The sequence below is a fragment of the Fundulus heteroclitus genome, chromosome 22 (assembly GCF_011125445.2).
Source record: "Fundulus heteroclitus isolate FHET01 chromosome 22, MU-UCD_Fhet_4.1, whole genome shotgun sequence".
Classification (NCBI taxonomy): domain Eukaryota; kingdom Metazoa; phylum Chordata; class Actinopteri; order Cyprinodontiformes; family Fundulidae; genus Fundulus; species Fundulus heteroclitus.
The window spans coordinates 16,668,986-16,684,733 of NC_046382.1; the positions used below are offsets into that span (position 1 = coordinate 16,668,986).

The 15,748-nt window shown below is 40.3% G+C and overlaps 1 pseudogene; it reads left to right on the forward strand.

The window, feature by feature from the left end:
- The first annotated feature begins 2,412 nt into the window (after nt 1–2,412).
- On the forward strand, nt 2,413–13,147 carry LOC118557050 (annotated as a pseudogene).
- The last annotated feature ends 2,601 nt before the right edge of the window (nt 13,148–15,748 follow it).

Below are 15,748 nucleotides of genomic sequence, written 5' to 3' on the forward strand. Positions count from 1 at the left end.
TTAATTAGTCAGGCTATCTGCTCAGGCCCCCACCAAGACTTTCGAGTTAGACACTGCAATATTAATTTGAGTATTTTTTTTTCTTACATCAGTCAATATTTAGTGTTGGGGCTCAGGTTTCATTCCTTGCAAAGAGTTATTTGACACCTCTGGTTCTCCCTGATGTTGACAATAGGGGGGTCAAATTTAACAGCTGGAAGTTTGATCGGCTCACTGTTTTTTTTTTGTTTGTTTTTTTTTTTGTTCTTTTTTTGATGGTGACAGATGTTGTTTCATGTGTCACCAAAAGAAAATATTCTGCAGAGTGTTTTTTCCAGCAGTAAAATGGTCCATCTCGTGTCTCATGTGTCTGAGAAGAGAACATCCAGCTTGTTTCTTCCAACAGGAGCAGAATGACAGGATAGACTGTCCTACAGCGCCATCTTCTGGCCAATATAGCCTGGTGGAAGCCACATATATATTTTACCATCTATATATGATGAAATATTTAACACATTAATATTAACAGCTTCGCTTTCATTTTTCAATTACAGTTTTCTGTAAAAAAAAATGCTCATACCATGAGTGAACTGCAGCCAAAATCCTGTATAATTTTTCAAATCAAAAATAGTGTCACTGCTAAACATGGTGGTAGATTATGGCTTTCAGCTAATAAAAAGAAAACAATAAAAATCAATTTCTCAGAATTTTTGAAGATTACATCAGACAAATAATAAAGGTATTCCCACGCAATAATGTCCACCTGCTGAAAATGACATTATGTTGCATGAATCACTGCATCAATGCGGCGTGGCATGGAGATGATCAGCCTGTGGCTCTGCTGAGGTTTAATGAAGCCCAGTTGCTTTGATAGAGGCATTTAAGCTCATCAGCTTTGTTGGGTCTGGTGTTTCTCCTCCTTCTCTTTTCAATACTCAGACCAGAGAGACCTGAGAGATTGGACTAGTTTGCTGACTAATCCACCACATGAGGCCTTAAAAGCAGGTGTTGATACAGTTGGCAGCGTGGCCAGGTGGTTTTGTTGGAAAATAAACCAGCATCTCCATGAAGCTTGTCAGCAGAAGAAAGCAGGACGTGCTGTAAAATTTCTTGGTGCTCTGCTGTCCTGACTTTAGATTTGATAAACCGGTTACTTGACCACCCAAATCACCACTGACTGTGGAAACTTCACACTGTAACTTGTGCCTCTTCACTCCTTCTCCAGACTATGGCGCCTTCATTTCCACATGAAAGGAGGAATTTCCTTTCATTAGAAAAAAAATGACTTTGTATAATGGAGTATCAGTCCAGTCAATTTTCTACTTTGCCCAGGAAAGACACTTTCTTGATTTCCTCTGCTTCAGGGTGGCATAACGCGGTTCTGGACACGTTTTTGCAAGATGGACTTTGAAGCAATGACTCCAGCTGCCGAACCCACTATTGTGACCGACTCACTATCCTCCCAGAGAATATGCTTTGGTTCAACAATGTGTGTTGATAACAAGCTTTCAGTAGATGTAACTACACTCAATTCGAGAAAAACTGTAGTAATTTAAAATAGAAATGAATGCTATTGTAACATATCACAGCGGTTTCTTTAAAGAGTTGTTATGGATGCTGATGGCTGCAGGCAGGAAGGATCTCCTGTAGCAACCTGTCTTACATCAGATCTGTGGAAACCACTTGCTGAAGACACTCTGTTGTTGTTGTTGTATGACAGTCTGGTGGAGAGGATGCTCAGAGTTGTCTGTAATGTCCTTCATTTTATGAGGAATCAGCTCCAGAGATTCTGCAGGAGTCCCCGGAGCTGAGCCGGTCATCTTTATTGGTATGTTGAGCTTTTTTTAAGTCTCTGGTTCAGAACTTACTTCTTCTCCCATGATGGGAATATGATCAGAATGCTTGAAATTAAATATACCACTCTCTGTGTTAGAACTCTATATGATATACTCTTCAAATTGACTTGCGGAATTAAATAAACTTTTCGAATAGATGCTGATGCAGTGAGGCGCTCATGTGGAGTGTGTGGTCAAATCGTGCTTTTATTGTGAAAAGCTGTAAAAGTTGAACTTCCTGCGTTGTGACCCGTCAAAGTAACACTGAAGATGTCTCTTTCTTTCTTTTAATGTACGCATATGAGATATTAAGTAGTTCATATTTACAAATAAATGTAGGCCATTCTATTGTTTTTTATTGTTATTATAGTTTTTTTATTGTTATATAGTATAGTTCGTTTGATTTGTTTTTTTTACCCATGTCTTAAAACCGGAAGTGCTGTTGTTTACTGCAGCTGGCGACACACGCCAGCTCGCAGATCGGGAAGAGAATAAAGTCAGCTGACCGGGGAGACGGGCGTGCTGTCAAATGAAGTTTTGGTGGTCGGAAAACACCTTCAGGGAAACAGAAAAGCCGAAAGCCTCGGAGTCTTTAGGGATGAGGTACGTTTGCTGATACATTTTCTTTCTTCTCTGTCTTTGTTTTGCTGCCGAGAGCAACGTTTAGCAAACGCTTCGCGTTAGCTAGCCAAGGGTCCGTTCTTCGTACGTCGCTAACTCAGTTAGCTGGATTTGATGTTGACGATTTGACATGATCTTGCATCGTTTGGTTCTTCGAAACTCATCTTGGACTTGCGCTTTAGCGCAGCGCGACAGTGTAATTGTAGAGAGATTTTTCTTGGTGGCTGTTATAACAGACAAGCACATCATTTAACAGTGGCTTTTAAAGAGGAAAAGGTGGTGTTAGAGCCATAAATAGAAAATATTTAAGTTATTTGTATGATGGTTGCTTTTTATTTTTTATCATATTCAGTAACAAGATTTGTTCAGACCATTTTGTTGTGAAGTTTTAGTTTACTTTGAAAGGCTTGCTTCCTGTCGAGCCGTAGTTTGTATTAGAAAAAACTATGGATGGACTATCTAGATACTGAGCAATACAGTTTTACCGTGTAAACTGTGGATGACTTGGAAAAGGAAGAACTTCTTTTTTTATAGATAGAGAATTTTTTTTTTGTTAAAATTCCCAGTTTGCACGTGTCCTTTACTTCCAGTGTCTAAGGAATGACACTGAAATTTGGATCTCTTGACGTAACAAGTGCCTCTTTAAAATAAAGTATAATAATTAAGGGCTACCATTTTGTAGAATATTCTTGTATTTCACTTGTACTTGTTCCCATGTTCTAGTGGGGTCCCGTGGAGGCTCTGACATAAAAGAACAAAGTAAATATGAGATTAGTAAAATGCAAAAATTCAATACTGTAGAAAGTGATAGAAACATCTACCATGGACAGTATTTACACATTAATTTGTCTGCTGCTTTTTGCCAGCCCCTCTCCTGGCTTTAGCAGACTTTGAGGTGTTTTAATTAATGACTCAAATTCTGCATAACCTTCCATTAAAAGCTCTTGTTCTGCTGGGAGAAAAACTGTGGGCGTTCTTTGGCCATGCTGAACAGCCAAAACAACTACTATCGATACATTTCCCCTTTAAACAAACGCATGAACGCGCAGTTATCTCAGATAACTCAATCCCGTCATACTAATCAAAAACAACAGGTGTGAAATCATCTGTGATGTGTCATTTGATCTCGGATGTTTTAAGCAACGTACGAAGAACGGGCCCCTGGTACGTAGCCTTTACTGTTTACCTTTTTTTGTTGTTTGTCACACCAAACTAATTAAAGCTATTTAAAGCCCAACAGATAAAAAAACATTAAGAAGTAATAGCAGCCCGCAGTGCCATATTCTTATTTAAAGACATATAGTGGTACAGTCTGCTGTTTGAGTAATAGTAGGGTTTAGCGTCATGTGAATATTACTTCCCTTTTTGGTATGTTGCTAAATCAGCTTTTATGTTTGCCTAAGAATAGTCAGAGTGATGGCCTGCTTCTCTGTTAAATGCGTGTGTTTTGGTGTGATGAGATTAGGCGCTCCTGTTTGAAGCGGCAGGGATGAGTCAAACGATCACATGCCTTTTAAAAAGCACGGGATGTGGGGAAACGTGTTCTGTGTGATGGAGGAGTCGGCTCTGATTGAATTGGCAGGTCCTTGGGTTACTTATTAGAGAGAGAGAGGTGCACACATGCTGATCTAATAAAGGTGATCAAACTGAATGGTGAAGGTGCCAGTGGAACAACAACCACAACAGGACAAATGTCTAGGTCACACGTGTCAAACCCGAGGCCCGCGGGCCGAGTCCGGCACTCCAAGGCAATTTATCCGGCCCTCAAGAACCAAAAAAAAGGCATGTCATAATGTAGAGGCATATATCATTTTAAATTGTATAAAGTGGCTGAAGCTGTGCCTCTGGTAGCGAATGAAAAAAATGTTTACTGTGTAGTTCCAGCGTCCTGCTACAAGATGTCAGTTTTCCCACAACACATTAAAGCAACCCAGAAATGTCCAAATAGAGGAAAAAGTGATGCAGAATGATGAGAGTTTAAAGTGTAATCGCCCCAATATCAACTTTTTTTTGCAGATAAACTATATAAAATTGGAGTTACGGGTGCTACTTTGATGTTACTGTGCATTTATTTAAATTTCTATATGAACTGGAATGAAATTATAATATCAAAAGTATCATCTATACACGAGCAATCAGCCCTTTTAATGACTTCATGATGCCAAAGTGGCCCAATCTAGAAATTAGTCTGACAGACCTTCTCTGTGTTGTTCTGACTTCAAGATGTTGGATCTCTGCTGACGCCACACATCCTGCGCACAAACCGTTCAGGTTCATGCTATAGAGGGATGATTGCTTAAAATCAGTATCCACGGAACGGTTTCCACTCCGATGAACACCTCACAGCCTGAGCAAACAGCTACTGCTCTCGCAACTTCCCGTTTTCTTTTCTTTACACTAAAACACACACACAATATAAACACGCGGTTTATACGTGTATGCCTAATATCTGCACCAATACCCGACTGTGCAGTCGTGGCCAAATAAGATGATTCTGATCAGTCCTGCAAAACGCTCTGAGACGACAATTGTTGTGAATCGGCGCTGCATAAATAAACTGAGTTGAATTAGAAATTAAAAACGGGAATATCAGACTTTTGTGCTTCTTGAGGTTTTTCCACAATTTGTCACATTAACAACCACCAACCTTTGCTGTATTTTATACATGTGATAACCCACATGCGGTTGAGCGACGTTGTATATTATTGTGAAATGGAACCAAAAACATGCCTTCAGCCCCTCTTAATATGTTCGTTGTAGCAGCGTTTGCTGCAATTACAGCTACACATATCTTATAAGTACGTCTCTACGATTCCATTAACATCTAAAGACTCCGCATCAAAAAAGACTGAACGCTTTGTCCATTCCGGTTTGCAAAATAGCCCAGGCTCCTTCAGACTGGATCAGGAATACCTGGAAACATCAGTTTTGCCTCAGTTTGTCTGTCTGTCTCGTTCGTCAGTCTTCATGATGCTGTTTGTTTTAACTAATGTTCCTTAATAACCTCTGAGGACTGAGATTAAATTACACACAGCCAGGCTTCTGCTTAACTCCTCTAAATGGAAAGGGTTATGTTGGATTAAATTTAGAGGTATTAGAGTCAACGGAGCTGAATATGAATACTTGGCATACTTTTATGGATTTTTATTTCTGGGAAAAAAGGCGAAAACCAGTGATATTGTCTTTCCTCTTCACAATTACTTCCTAACTTTGCGTTGGTCTGTCATAACATCCCAATAAAAATACACTGAAGCTTGTGTATTTTTGTGGAAAAAGTTCAAGGGGTGTGAATAGGAGATTTTAATACGATATAATATGAAGCTACAATATGAGGAAATGGGTGTAATAAGATTTGTAAAGTGACTTTTCAAATTAAAACCCCATTTTTATTACAGTAACATCCTCTGAATAACTTGTATTTCTCATTGTCCACTTAAGCAACACTTTCTACATCTATCCACAGCCTTTTCATCCCTTCCTTATCTTCACCCTCCGATTGCCCCGGACCCCGCCTGTGAAAATGGACCGCACAGGGTCTGTGCAGCCCAGCGTCAACCTCCTATCGTCCGCCTTCGTACGACGACCAAAGCCTGACCGAGGATGAGGAGGTGGGTGACACCATCAACCCTTCTTCCCAAAGCGTCCTCGGCGCCTCTGGCTGTGCGCTACAGTCCAGAGGACTCGTACAATCTGGTGTACCTCATCTTCTTCCTGATGGGCATCGGCTCCCTGCTGCCCTGGAACTTCTTCATCACGGCGAAGCACTACTGGGTCTACAAGCTTAGCAACAGCAGCGACCTCAGCGGGCGATCCGATCTCAGTGTGAGTAGCAGGGTGAAGAAGCTAAATGTGTTCGATTTCATCTGTGTCTGGAAAGTTATGCGTTTCTAAAGATGCCCTGCTTCTGACATGGTAGTATGAAAATCAGGTGACAGATGATTAGAAAAGTCTTTTTCAGATTCACAGAAATCCCTTTTTAGATGTGAAAGGCAATAACACATTATAATGAGAAAGTGGTGGATGATGTTTTGTTGTCTTTAAAGGAGCGATAGAATAAATGTACTGTTGCGATAACTAAATCATTCTAACTTGTCACCCAGGATGGAAGCAACGTTCCCAAACAACAATCGTCAGTAACACTTTATTTGAAGGGGTGTACATAAGACTGACATTACACTGTCATAAACATGACATAACTCATAACTCATTATGAATGTTAGGACTGTTGTCATGAATTGTCATTCGGTAATTATGACACTATTAAGTCAAAGTTGACATTGTTAACATGTCTTTGTTATGACAAGCCCTTAACTATGACAACCCCAAATCAAGCCCTAAACTTAACCTTGTCTCTGTTAATGTCAAGTTGTCATAACACAGACATTTTAATCAATGTCAACTTTGCTTTAATAGTGTCATAATTTACCGAATGACAATTAATGACAACAGTCTTAAACATTCATAATGAATCATTTATGTTCATAACAGGGTTATGTCATGTTTATGACTGTGTAATGACAGTCTTAGTAGACCGCTTCAAATAAAGTGTAATCCAATCGTCTCCATGAACAACGTCTTAATCGAGTTTTTCTCCTTTCGAAATTAGAGGCACAGTCCGGAACGACTTTCGGTGTTTACTTCCTGGTTCCTGAGCCAATCATATTAGCGTTCCCAGGGTTCCCAAAACAGAGCGCAGCATTGGGTATTTTATGTTGGCAGCAGCCTGCTAACATGGAAGCCAGTGAGGGAATCGGACCAGAAATTGAACAGAATACAACATTATAGACCTGTCCTGTGGAAGTAAACTCAGCGGGGTTTCACTCCAGCTTGTGTACGTGTTGTTTGTCTTATTACTTATTCCTCCTTTTAACTTGTTCCCCTCAATCCCTAAAGAATAATGTATTTTCTCTCTTTTTCAAAGGACTACTTTGAAAGCTACCTTTCCATTGCCTCAACCGTACCGTCAGTGGTGTGCCTGATTCTCACTACTTTCTTGTTACAAGTTAGTAAAACTACACGCACATGAACACAGTTTAACACGCAGGTCACAGTACATATTTATTTTATTTTATAGGGAGTTTATAAGGTGGGCAAACACAAAATCCACAGAATTGTAAACTTGAATTAACATTATAAATATACTTTTTTACACTGAATACCATACATGGGGTAAAAACGTATTAGAGATAGAATTAGATCTAAGACTGGGCTGGAGGTGCAGCTTCCAGCAGAATAACAAACCTAGACATGCTGCCAAAGCTACAAATGAGGGGTTTAAGTGAAAGCATAATCATGTGTTGGAATGGCCTAGTCAAAGACCAGCTCTAAATCCAATTAGGAGTCTGTCAACATTTTAAAAGTGCAGATGCTGTTTCTCCAGTCCCACTTAGTTTGAGCTGTTACGGCATGTCTGTCTCTAGATATTTAAATCTAGTACAGAAAGGAGTCCCAGCTGTCTGCAGCAAAAGGTGCTTTTCACACCTTTCCTATTTTGATTTATTTTCAATCCAGCAAAACTTCTCATTGGTCTGTCACATTAAAATTCTCATCACGTACATTAGAAGTCTGTGGTTGCAATGTGAAGAAGGTGCGCTCCTCTTGTTTCATCTCAGTAGCAACGTTTCCTTTCTGCGATCGTTCAACAGGTTGTCTCCAAAGGTCCGAATCCTCTCGTCTCTTGTTGTGATGCTGTTTGTGTTCCTGCTGACCACCGTGCTGGTGAAGGTGGACGTCTCAGAACACAGGATGGAGTTCTTCGGCGGCACACTCGCCTGTGTTGCTGTCATCAGCGGCGCCTCCAACGTCTTCTGTGGCAGCGTCTTCGGGATCAGTGGCTATTTTCCCATGAGGATCTCTCAAGCTCTTATATCAGGTTGGTTTGCTTATGCTGTCGGTGTAACGTCTGCAGCAGGCGTTTCTAACGCCGGTGCTCAAGAACTCCTGCAGTGCAATTTTCAGATGCAAACCCGTACCAAACCCACTAAAAGAAATGACTCTGCAGAACTTGGCATGGCATGCTGAGGAGGTAATTCAGAACATTTGATGTTGGCATTTTGAAGCAAGGACACATCTAAAAGTTACAGGCAAAATTGCTATTGAGAACTGGAGTTAGACACCCCAATTGACAGTTTGCATAACTAAATATCACAATAACTTTTATTTTGCCCTACGGAATTTCTAAGGTCCTAAAAGTGCTGCATTTCAAAAAAATAAATAATTAGCTAAATAACTATATGTGCATCTGGAATAACACATATTCAAGGGGAATATGTGTTTATTTATTTTTTTATTTTTTTTGAGGGACTTCTTTTAGGCATCTTGCGGTACGCTTTCAGGGTGAATCTGCTTGAACAGCCTGATTTTGACATGTTGACAGTTGTTTTGAATATTTCACATTCTTTTTGAGATTTATCAAAATCTCTGAAGATAATTTTGGATAATTATCCATCAAATGTACATATAAAAGAAATTTCCCTTTGCATCTAGCAAGAAAGGAACATAATAATAGGACCTAAAATGCCCCCAGACTCATAAGCTTCTCTAATCCTTCTGAAGACCTCGGACGGCTCTTCCTGCCCCACCATGGAGTTTACGATATTAAATGTCTGCGGGTCAGACTCGGAAAACCTCCCTCAAAGTTAACGAGCAACGATGTTCTCATCAATTACTTCTGATGTGATACGCCTATCTGGGATTTGAGCCGCTTTAGCTGCGAACAAATGTGGAAGCGTCCTAATATGTTACTCGCGTTAAATTGCCTTTTTCTAAGGTCTTACAGAACATTTCCAAAGATCTTTCCTTCAGTTGTTTTTGTTGTATTTGAATTAATTGAAATGTTGATATTAGATAACCTCATGTTCAAATATGTTAAACACACGAGCTGTTGCAGGGTAGTTTTTTTTTTTTTTTTTTTTTTCTTTTCACATGGCGTGAAACATATCATTACATTCACATTTGGGGCATCTTTTATTTTTAATTACCAGGTTAGGTAGCAGATGAGCGTAAAACATGTTTGTGCAGCGGCCGGCTGCGTCACCTGAGATGTTTCTCTCCAAAGCTGGAGCCGAACTCTGCTGAATTCATCTGGTTTTATAAAAGTATTATTTGTCACCTCCTTAAATCCACCTAATCAGCATTTTGTAGAACTCATGACACTCTCTACTTGTACACGGCTCTTTTTTTAAGCTTCCTATTTTGTAGAAAAGCCAGTCTTGCAATATTTTGCATGAGGACTTTCTGGAAAATCAAGCAGTCAAGAAACTTCTATTTGCACATCGAAGCTTAGCTGTTATACGGGTATATCTAAAAAGATTTAACTATTGTTAAAAAGTTCAATATTTTTGTCGATCATTTCAGAAAGTGAAACTAAAATATACATTTATCACAGTGAAATATTTCAAGCCTTTATTCCTTGTAATTCTGATAATTATGGCTTACAGAGAATAAAAACACCAAACTGAGTGTCTCAGAAAACGAAGTTATCGTTAAAAGGTGAAATATTGGAAACTCGTGGCGTCACACCCTAATCAGCTAAGTGACTCAAAACCTGCAGGTTTCCGTGCCTCTGATTGGTCTCTCAGTCGGGGTCAGTAGGCTATAAGATCATTGGGAAGACTGCTGACTCAGCGGATGTCCAAAAGACATTTATCGACACTCTGCATGAGGAGGGTAAGCCATTAAAGGTCGTTGCTGAATAAGCTGGGTGGTCAGCGTTCTCTATCCAGGCATATTAACAGAAGATTGAGTGGAAGGAAGAAGTGTGGTAGGGGAAAGGTGCACCTGCAACAGGGGGATCCGCTGCCTTGACAGGTTTGTCAATCAAAATCTATTCAAGAACTTCACAAGAAGTGGACTGAGGCTGGAGTCACTGCCACAAGAGCTACTACACACAGACGGCTCCTACACATGGGCTACAAGTGTTTCACCTGGGATATAGAGAATAAGAACTGGACTGTTTCTCTGTAGTCCGAAGTCCTCTTTTCAGATCAAAGTAAAGTCTGCATTTCATTTAGGAATCAAGGTCCCAGAGCCTGGAGGAAGAGCGGAGAGGCGACAAAAGTCCAGTGGGAGGTTTCCTCAGTTATTGATGGTTTGGATGCCTTGTCATCTGCTGGTGTTGGTCCCACTTGGTTTTCTAAAGTCTACGGTCAAAATGTCAGAGTATTCATGCTTCCTTTTAGTAGTGGAAGCAGCCTGGGCTTCCAGGTGGACCTCAGCAGAGCCACAGGCTGATCGCCTCCATGCCACGCCGCACTGATGCAGTAATTCATGCAAATGAGGCCCAACCAAGTATTGAGCGCATAGAAATTGGACATAATTTTCAAAAGCCTGAAGTTTCTGTTTAAAATATCTTTTATTTTTAATTTTTCTTTTTTTGTTGATCTCATCTAATATTCTGAATTGCTAAGACTGAATTTTGGGTATGCACTATCTATAAGCCATAATCCTCAAAATTACAGGAAACCACTCTGTTTGTAATAAATCTATGGGTTTCACTTTCTGAAGTGATTTTAACAATATTCTAATATTTTTAGATGCACCTGTGTGTATATATTAGTGCCTTTTATTGTTTCAAGACTCCTAGCTGTCTTCGTGCAAATGTGATTGTGAATGTTGGCCAGCAGATGTCGCCATGCTCATAACAAAAGTTAGTTCTTGATTTCTTGTTGTACACAACCTTGAAGTCCGTAATAATTTTAAGAATTAAATCTATTCTATACGTGTGAGTTTTCTATAAATTAAGGGCATATTTATTTAAATCTGGTGTATATTTGATAAACTAGTTTTAATTTGATATAATTACAGACACAAAAGTTACCATTTAATAAATTATTTATTGAACTGTGGCACTTTGTGGCACAAATTTTAAATAAAACTGTCACTGTGTCTCATCTAATAAAGTTTTATTGATCATACGCAGCCGTGTAACGGTTGGATTTGATGGATAAGACCAACAATAAAGTTTTTGTTTTAACATATTGACAATAAAAGCTTTAAGTAATGATAGAAAATAGTTATTTTCCATCAATAACTCACTTCTTTTTAGTGTCTTCATGGTACATAAGCTTGATTGTTTTGTTTTTTTATTATTAGGTCAGGCCATGGGGGGCACCCTGACTGCATTAGCATCAATAGTGACCTTAAGTTCAGCTCCGGACGTAACCACCAACGCTCTGGCCTACTTCCTGATAGCTGACTTCTTCATCCTGCTCTGCATCATCTGCTATTTGCTTTTGCCTAAGTTTGCATATTCAAGGTAAGAGAAGCTAAATTAACAATGAGTCTCCTCACACACTGATTCTGTTAATTTGACCTTTTTAAACTTTCATGTGCTTTATTTAAAGCATATGTTAAACTCCTGAAGAGACAATAAATGAACCAACAGCTCTCATTTCTGATTTCCGGTTCTGCTGGAGGTTTTTCCTTCCCGTTAATGGGTAGTTTTTCTTTCCACTGTCGCTTCATGCTTGCTCAGTATGAGGGATTGCTGCAAAGCCATGGACAATGCAGACGACTCTCCCTGTAGCTTCTTCAGGAGTGAATGCTGCTTGTCGGGACTTTGAAGCAATCAACTGGTTCCCTTTTATATAGGACATTTTTGACCAATCTGTATAATATGACTGATTTTGACTTTGTAAAGTGCCTCGAGATGACATGTTTCATGAATTGGCGCTATATAAATAAAATTGAAATTGAATTTCTTGTCTTCCTGTTAGACACTACATGCTGCCGTCGAGCTGCGTCAGCGCTGGGACGCTCAGTGAGGACCACGGCGCTGCAGCTGGAGTCCCTCCTCTGCAGCGTATCATTAAGAAGGCCGGGATGCTCGGCGCTTGTGTCTTTTACGTCTTCCTCGTCACGGTCTCGGTATTCCCAGCCGTCTCGTCGGGGATCCAGTCTGTGAACATGGACAGCGGCAGCCCCTTAACAACAACTTACTTTGTACCCCTCACCAGTTTCCTCCTGTATAACGCGGCGGACTTCTGTGGCAGACAGGCTACGGCCTGGGTGCAGATTCCCGGCCCCACCAGTCGCGTCCTGCCTGCTCTGGTGCTGTGTCGCACCGTGCTGGTCCCACTTTTCATGTTCTGTAACTACCAGCCACGGGACCACCTTCATACGGTGCTCTTCTCCAGTGATGTGTACCCTGTGATCTTCAACTGCCTGTTGGGTCTCTCTAACGGATACCTGGGCACGCTGCCTATGATCTATGGACCGAAGGTGGTACCCCGGGAGCAGGCTGAAGCCACGGGCGTGGTCATGTCGTTCTTTCTCACTCTGGGACTGGCTGCTGGGTCTGCGTTTTCTGTACTTATTGTGCACTCTATCTGAACCGATGTCATATAGAGCTTTGTGGTGTGGGGAAAACACTACGGCCTGTGCAATCGAGCTCTTTATTTTCACTGGAGCAGCAGGCGTCGCTCCCTCTATACCTCATCTAGTTTCCACTGATGCCTCAAACCGGCTGTAATTGGTGCTGATTTGAAGGACTGATGCATTATGTGTGTAATTTTACACACTGAACAAAGATTACTCAAGATGAATTAAAGAGATGGAAGCTTGGGGCGCATAACTGGTTGCTAAATGCCTTTTGTTATGAATTTACATAAAATATGCACAATGTAAAATCACATGCTGGCAAGTTTAAATATTTGTTGATGTTGAATGTGTAACATAGGTACCGTTTGGCCAAAGATGAACGGTTCAAGTGGCTTTTGTTTCAGTTTTCTACAACAAACATCTCTCAGTAGTTTGACTTGGGTCCAAAACACTCTGGATCCGATTTGGCATCCGGTCAGACGGAAAATCAAGTCGTATGTTTGTAGAAACTAGAATGTGTTCTAGTGAATGGGGCCGTGCAGACTTCTCGCAATTCCCCCACGACGGCGTCTCCCTCTGTCCAACATAGATGGACCAGAGGGATGTTTCACAAAACCAAGATAGAGGGTTAAACCGGGATTTTCCACATTATCCTGTCTGATTTAAGGCTTGACTCTGTTTCGCTAAAGCAGTAGCTAGCACACAAGTTATCTGTGCAGCTAGCCTGTTCCAGACCAGGTTTAGTTAATTCAGTCATTGCTTACACTGATCAGAAACCAAAGAGTTTAGTCAGTGATTCTGTTTTCTCATCTGTGTTTTTGGTATTTTTTAATCAGGTTTAATTAAAATACCAGTGATACATTTTGGCATTCAGTCAAGTACTATTACTATTAACATTATGATTATAGTCTATCCCATTATTAACTTTATAATTGTCCATGTGTGCATTGTTACTGTTCAAATGTTTCAAAACAGTTTGGCCTTTAATAGACCATTGCATGTGTTGAGGGCATTACAGAAATAGCTGATAAAGCTATTTATCCAATGGCACAGATGTCAGTAACGTCAGGCGTTACTCCATTATCTGACATAACAGATTTTGTGACTCTAGGGGGCGCTGTTTCACTTATTCCTCCAGAACAAACGTAGAGCCCCTCAAGTGCACAGAAGTGAAATATCTCACAGCCCCAAAAGGGGAAAAAAATAATTTTGTTTCATATCAGGTAGACATATCCTACATGAACTTCTTTAAATTAGTTTGTTTGCATTTAAAAATAACAGAATCTTAATCTTTTTATTAATCATTAGTGTCACAATTAAAATCTCACATGAGGGTAAACATGGTTTTGCAAAAGGAAATTTCATCCAAAAGTGGTCAGTGAAGCAGCGCCCTCTAGAGTCACAGAAAATGTGTATAACGCGCTTCAACTGCACGCCTGTTCCTTTATGATGGCGGCAGCGTTTCCTTTCTTGAGTCTGATGTGCTTCAGTTCCTCATCAGCCTCCATCAAATGATGTCACTCGTTTGGTATTCGCAACTCATCCATTATAGCATCAGTGAATTGGTTGACCGAAAAGCTCAGGCGGACATTTACCTGAATTTCTTAAACCTGGCTTGACCTCCTGATCCTGGATTGGTCTTAGTGAAACGGACAAAGCCAGGATGCTCTGAACACACTAAGTCAAGCCTGGCTTTACCTTCTAAATTCTGCTTTTGTGAGAAGCCCCTATGGCTCTATTTTGTCAGACCTACACATTAATTTGATGGTTGAATGAAGAGTCACACAGAACTTGAGACGGGGTGACAAAGTGAAACACATTCGCTTTGGGGAAAGTTCAAGGTAAAATCTTCTACTGGTAACAGGAACAGAATGCATGACCTTAGTCCTCGATGTGGCTGACCTGGGTTTGATTCCAGCCTGAGATCCTTTGCCACATGTCTTTCCCCCTCTCTTAAACCCCCTTTCCTGTCAGTCTACTGTATGAAAAACAAGCCACTAGTTCCATTTTAAAAACCCAGAAAAAGAGTAAAAAAACTAAAACAGACATTGTTTGTCAAGTGAAACAGTTATTTTCTGTGATCAGATATTCTGCTGTGCCGGCTTGTGTTTATTTAGTTGGGATTTCACGTATAAACTCTCATGTAAATACTCGATATCACCAGTTGATCATAGAGGGAACCTCTAGTCAGGGCCTGTGTGTTTTTAAAGAAATTAGATCGAAGCGTGAGCAGTCGGAAGCATCCAGTGTGTTTTGGCCTCCAGTCAGCTTAGTAGGCCTCCATGCTCTCCCACACCTCCTGCACTCTGGTCACAAGCTTTCTATAGTACTGAGATCAGTGCTTTGCTGTGGTTGGTGGATTTTGTCCAAAAGTAACTGAACTTTGTAACTACTGCTGTAGCATAATCATTGTCCACTTGGACAAACCATTTTTTCTCATGAAGTGTCTAATTTTGGAAAGTGCGCCTCCTGCAGCAAGATACCTACACAACATGAAGCTCCCATCCCTGGGATGATGTTCTCAGGTTTACAACCTTCCTCCAGATTTAATGGTTGTTGTTTTAGCTTCTCAAGGAGCATTTGTACATTCATGCAAATTGCACAGTTCTTTTTTAAAACATTGCTTTGAATCGACTGCTGGTTTTCATTTTTAACTTGAACACATCTTAATATGCAGCATTGTCTGTTTAATAATTTCAAAGTATGTTTCCCCATCTGATAATTATTTCTCCTGTTGTACAGCTTTAATTTAGCCTCTTTTTTTCTTTTTTACACACATACACACCTAAAACAAATTAAGCGAATAATTAAATATTCTTATTAAATACTTTGTTCTTCACATAGACAATCGGCCAGTCGCTGAAAGCAGATTTGAGATTCTGTACATTCCGAATAATTTTTGGGTTTGTTATTGCAGCTGCAGAAAATCCAGCTCTAAAGTCATCGGGAGCGGGATAAAGTCAGCTGACCGGAGAGACCGGTTTGTTGTAATA